The sequence below is a fragment of the Macaca fascicularis genome, chromosome 10 (assembly GCF_037993035.2).
Source record: "Macaca fascicularis isolate 582-1 chromosome 10, T2T-MFA8v1.1".
Taxonomy (NCBI): Eukaryota; Metazoa; Chordata; class Mammalia; order Primates; family Cercopithecidae; genus Macaca; species Macaca fascicularis.
The window spans coordinates 60,820,732-60,827,233 of NC_088384.1; the positions used below are offsets into that span (position 1 = coordinate 60,820,732).

Genomic DNA, 6,502 nt, shown 5'->3' on the forward strand with positions numbered 1-6,502 from the left:
AAGTCAGTGAAGGAGTTGAAAAGATTCCACCACAAAATATGCTACTCTGGCATATTGACTATTTCCAATAAAAACAAAGCCCCCCCCCAAAAAAAAAAAAAAACAAAAAAAACACAAACAAACAAAAAACAATCAAACAAAAAAACCCAAGGCAGGTTCAAGATCACTCTTAGTTTAACTCTGTTTTTTTAAAAAACAAGAGATGAAATTACCATGTGTAATACATATTCTCTATACCAAAAGTAGTAGCGTTCTTGCCATTAATGATTGGAAGGTAAAGCTGAGGAAAATCTGCACAAATAAATCTTGTTAAACTAACCTTTTTCTTCTTAGTCACTTCTCTAACCAATAAATTACTGTAACCCAAGCCCCTTTGACTCACCACATTTCACACCCACTCATGTTTAATTCAATAAATAACGAGTTGGACTCTTAACCACCTCTTTGGGTCTTCATTTCCTCATATAGGCTTTTATGCTGAGTAAAATATATACAGTTGACCCTTCAATGATGCGGATATTAGGGGTGTTGACCCTCCACACAGTTCAGAATACATGCATAACTTTTGATTCCCCCCAAAATTAACTACTGATAACCTACTGCTGACTGGAAACCTTACTGATAACATAAATAGTCAATTAACACATACACACATACCTCATACATTGTATGCATTATATACTGTGTATATAATCAAGTGGCCAGTGGTAAAGAAAGTTGGTCAAACTAACGAATGACATTTTAGATTAAAATTGACTTTTATGTATCCCAATTATTCTTACCCTATGCTCACAAAGTTGAGTTTAAGGTAGTTCGATGCAGATGGTCACTCCATTCCAAAGCCTGGGTCCAAATACCCTGTTTCCAGGAGGAGCCAGCTTTCTTCAGAAGGTGGCAAGAGTATTGCAAAGTACTGAGGAAAACTTTTTTTGCAGTGTCTTTTTTCATCATTCCATATTTTGCTCTTTATAATTGCAACTTCTCTCCTTATGCATGTCTCTTTTGAGACTTCTCACTTCTCTAAGGTGCTATTTTCCCTCCTCATCTATTTTTTTATATGTAGCGTATCCCTCCTTATTGTGCTGAAAAGGCTTCTGACTTGCTGTTCTTGCCAGGAAACATTTCTGCAGTGCGTATGGGAGTGGAACGACTTACAGAGTGTCAGGGCAAGTCCTTACATTTGTTTTATGCTTAGGACACAACACAGAAGATAATTTTCTAAGTTAAAGATTGTATGATTTTGTCTTGACTTCAGAAACTGGTCATACTTTTTACTTTAGTTTCTAAGAACCTCAGAGCTGAGCTTGAAACAACTTGAATAATTCCAATGAGACATTTGTTATTTAACCTTTTTAAAAAATACTTCTCTAATTTAAATCATTTTATTATTGTTCTAAATTTGCCAGGTTCATTTTAGAGTTTTATAAACTGTTTTAAAACTAGTTTATGGCCAGGAGCGGTGGCTCACGCCTGTAATCCCAGCACTTTGGGAGGCCGAGGTGGGAGGATCACGAGATCAGATCAAGACCATCCTGGCTAACACGGTGAAACCCTGTCTCTACTAAAAATTACAAACAATTAGCAGGGCGTGGTGGCGGGCGCCTGTGGTCCCAGCAACTCAGGAGGCTGAGGCAGGAGAATGGTGTGAACACCAGAGGCAGAGCCTGCAGTGAGCCGAGATGCGCCACTGCACTCCAGCCTGGGCAAGATCCAGACTCCGTCTCAATAAATAAATAAATAAATAAATAAATAAATAAACAAACAAACAAACAAACAAACTAGTTTACATTAAGTTGGAATAAAGTTAACCAAATTAATACAAACATGTTTTATTGCACTTCTCTTTATTCACAGATATGGCCTTTTTTTCTTTTATTTACTAATGAAATGTTTGTGACAACCCAGGTGAAACAAGTCTATTGGTACCATTTAATAAACAGCCTGTGCTCACTTTGTGTCTTGGTTTCACATTTTGGTAATCCTCACAATTTTTTAAATATTTCATTATTATTATATTTGTTATGGTGATCTTTGATCAGTGATCATTAATGTTATGGGAGGCGGAGTTTGCAGTGAGCAGAGATCACTCCATTGCACTCCAACCTGGGCAACAGAGTGAGACTCCATCTCAAAAAAAAAAAAAAAAAGTTTTTATATGTAGGGTACAAAATAATATCTGACCTTAAGGTGTGTGCAAAGTTTTCTGAATTAATTAAGACTTAAATATTAACACGAGTGATTGTTTTTGTTACAATCACCAGGTTCGATACTTTCCCCAGAAGAAAGCATATACAAAATTTTCACATAATTTAAAAACATCCACAGATATGTAGCTATGGATTCAGTTTATGAATCAATAATTCAGCTCTTCAGAAGTAAAAGATGACGTGAGAAAATATCTGATATTGAGGTGGCAAGGAATAATAATGTTGAATTGTACCTTGTTAAAAACTGCAGACAGTTGTGGCTGTCTAAGTAAGACATTGTGTATTACTGAGATGCATCCATGTGCCGAGTGAGAAGACTTGTAAGAATCCGTTTGGGAATAATGAGAACATGAGCATTCCCTTCCCTACATCCACTACTCCCCTCCTGCCATTTGAATGTTGTGAATTTACCAAACATGGTGATTTAGGTCACTTTTATTATTTCAGAAATTCCAGATACTTTACTACTCATATTAAATAGGCCTCGAAGGGACGTTTGCCATTAATTAATGTCTAATATGAAGAAAAGACAAATGTATGTGATCTGTAGTAAATAGTAATAATACAATCTGAATAATACATTTAAAATTTTACTCCACTTTCCAAGTAATAAAGCATTGATTCTAAATATATTATCTATTTGTCAAAACAAATAGAAATTATTTAGTGTTTCATTTAGAAAAGAAATTAATTAATGATGTCTCTAAGTTAATTTTTTACTTCTTTCCCCCATATCATTTTTGTATTATATAAGAGAGCTTATTTTTCTACTGTATCTTGGAATTAATTAGCAAAACATAAAGTATGATATTTAACCCATGGCTACCACATTTTATTCAGTGTATTTAGTAGGTTCTCATATATCTGGAAAAGAAAACTTAAGATATAAACATAACCAAACTAGAATAACATCTTTTTTTCTTCTATTTACTTTACTTCTTGAATCCAATGATATAATATGGCTTCCTCTACCTCTGAGAATACACTTAAAACTACAGAAGCAAATTAACATTCTCCCGATTCACAGGTAGTGCAATATTGAAGATTTCATCTCGTTGAACACATGTTGGATCAAATTTACAATACTAAAGTGCTCTTCTAAATACTGCAATGTGTAGATGGAAGACAAGCTAGTCAGTTGGCAGAGTGAACATCATGCTGGTAGGCCTTTTCAAGTTGTCACTTGCAAGATGTTTGACTGCTGAGAATGTTAGCCATAATTAATCGCAGAGATAGGAGTCTGCAAATGGGCGAGGTAATATCCAACCCCTGGAATGAACACTAGTCATGGTAAAAGATAATAGATGTGGCCACATTGCTTTGAGAAAATTTAGAGAATATTTTGGGTCACACGGATACATTTCTGCCTTATTTGTGAAATGTATTCAATGAAGTTACATCACACATGTAGACTTCCAGATCCTGTGTCTAACGTACTTTCCTTGGCTTTCTGGGAGAACACATATTCTAATGAAGCTCATTTTAAGGCAAATACTTTTTGAAAATACAAAACTGATAGATATATGTATGCAGGATTCCTTCTTATATGTTTTTTATAAACAGTGAGGTTGTATTTCTCCTTCAGTGTTTAATGTGTTTCATCACATAATGTCCTAGAAGTTTTATCAAATTTTTCTGTCCAGCTTTTGAAGGTGTGTGAGAGCAAAAAAAATGCAGTCTGCTGCTTCACTAATAAAACTAGGACAAAGGCCATTCCGACTGAAATATGTGAAACACTCACTTTTATTCATTTCAAGCATTTAAAACTCTAAATTTGGACTTGAATAAAGACATTTCATAGAAAAACAATTATTTTTTATTTATTTTTTAATCTTTATAACTTTTAATAGTTTGCAGCCACAGTGGCAGCTTTTATATGTATACATGCATTTAAATACAGTTTCATACCATAAATAGCCATGTGGAAAAATATCTGCCTCTAGGCAAAAAAAAAAAAAAAAATTCTTTGCCACTACATAAATACCTTTAAGTAATACTGAAAATAGACGTGAGGTAATTTTTTTTATCTAAAGTGACCGTAGCCTATATTAAGACATATTCACTGTAACAATTCAAGTTTTAAAATCCTTGTTTTATAACTCAAAAATGTGTCTTTTTTGAAAAACATCTTTACATTTATCACTATTGTACATTTATTTGGTAGGAAACAGGGGTGTTTAATGGCTTGCAACAGGTATGTTTGATGTCTTGCAACGATAAAATGATCATATTCAATAGAAAATTATCTCACATTCTGCATAACTTCTGAACATTCTATAAGACAATTACAGAAGTGAAAAACCAATTTGTAGATAACTGAATGAGTACGACCATTTAATATATGTGAATAAAGGCATTTCAGAACATTTTAATGTACACTACACTTTCCGATAGTAAGATTTTAGGTTGAAATAAGATTATACTTTAAAAAGTTGACCATTTTGAAAAAATCATATCACTGTTGGCAATGCCATTTTCATACTTGAGATGCTAGTCCAACATATTGCTTATCCATTTGATTCTGTTTGATTTTATTGTTATTACATTCATGATAATGCTAAAATACACACACACACAATTACTTGGGGGTTTTTTTGTTTTGTTTTGTTTTTAATAAAAAGCCCAAAGAAAAATGCTGACAACGTTCAGTTGAAATTTTGAAACTGGGTTTTATAATTCTGCCCACACAGCAAAAGCTGAAATGGTCTATGAAGATGTAGTTTTTTAACTAATGAAGCAAGTAGTAAAACTGACAAAACCAAGTGAAAATTATACAAGGAAACACAATAATAAGTTAACAAATGAATTATATATAATACAGTTTTTCTTCATGTTGACAAGACGTCATTTAATCCTTTCTAATATTTTCCCTTCTCTTATAAATAAATAAGCTTATTTGTTAATACTTTGTCTAACTCTAACTTTTATTCTGTTACCAATGTCAGTAATACTTTATTTTTCATTATTTCTCTTATAAAGTGACTTCTGAACTTGCTAGTTTGTTTAAACTATCACAAGGTCAGAAAACCAAACACTGCATGTTCTCACTCACAGGTGGGAATTAAACAATGAGAACACTTGGACACAGGGCGTGGAACATCACACACAGGGGCCTGTCATGGGGTGGGGGGCATGAGGAGGGATAGCATTAGGAGAAATACCTAATGTAAATGAGGAGTTAATGGGTGCAGCAAACTAACAGGGCACATGTATACATATGTAACAAACCTGCATGTTGTGCACATGTACCCTAGAACTTAAAGTATACTAAAAATAAATACGTAAATAAAATAAAAAAATAAATACAAACATATTAATCATAAGTAAATGAAATATCTGATTATCTCATTATGTCTGGTAGTAATGTCATCTAAATATTTAAATATTCATCGATATATTCCTTTGCTAAATTTTCTTTTATTTCTCTTTTATATTAAACTTTTTTTAGAGAGCACAACTCCAAATCATCTTTTATTAATGTAGAAAGTAGAAAGGTCATATTTAGCAAAAGACACAAGGCAGGGAAGTGTCAGGCCTGAGGCCTGAGCCCGTGCTGAGGGAGAAGGAGGCTGGGGGCACGTGGGAGAAGTGCTGGGAAGGGCTGAGTGGTGGGGCCCACAGAAAGTTCCAGTGGGCAACACTGTGGGCAGGTCATGGGTGGGACTCACGGGGACCTCCCTGCTAACTCTTGTTGCTTTGGCGGAGTGGGGTGGGGGGAAGGGAGGATCGTTAGTGCTGCCACCTGCAGTGAGAGCCACCCCTTGGTTCCTGAGGGCACCATCAAGGGACACAGGACCCAGGAAGCCCAGGATGGTTAGTGCAACTAGGGATGAGGGCCAGGGAGAAGCAGGTGCTCTGGAGTGGCCGGAAAAAGTCCAGACACAGAGGCTTAGGAGCTTCCTGTTAAGTGTGGGTTCCGCTCTGTCTCCGCCAGGCACTCTGACTAGGGATGGATGATCCCTCTCTTCAGGCGCTCCGTGGTGCTCTTGCTGCCAGCGAAGGTGGTCCGGATCCCTTTGCCCATCTCCCCTGTGACCGACAGCAGTTCCGTGTGGGTGCTCTGGCAGCCCTGGGCGCCAGGTGGTTTCATGGCCTGCACGCAGCCCATGGAAGGCGGTCCAAAGTCGTTAAACAGCGGTCTGAAAGGGACAGCGGCTCCTGGCACTGAACCCGACGGCGACAGGACGCTTCCTGTAGGGACCGGGGTGCCCGGCCCAGGGGTGCTGGAGCCTGGGGTGCTGCTGGGGGCAGGCATGATGGATCTGTAGAACATCCTCAACTTCTGGGCACTGCGG

The 6,502-nt window shown here is 36.6% G+C and overlaps 1 pseudogene; it reads right to left on the reverse strand.

Moving 5' to 3' along the window:
- Nucleotides 1–6,150: 6,150 nt before the first annotated feature.
- Nucleotides 6,151–6,502, reverse strand: LOC135965357 (cyclin-dependent kinase 2-associated protein 2 pseudogene; annotated as a pseudogene).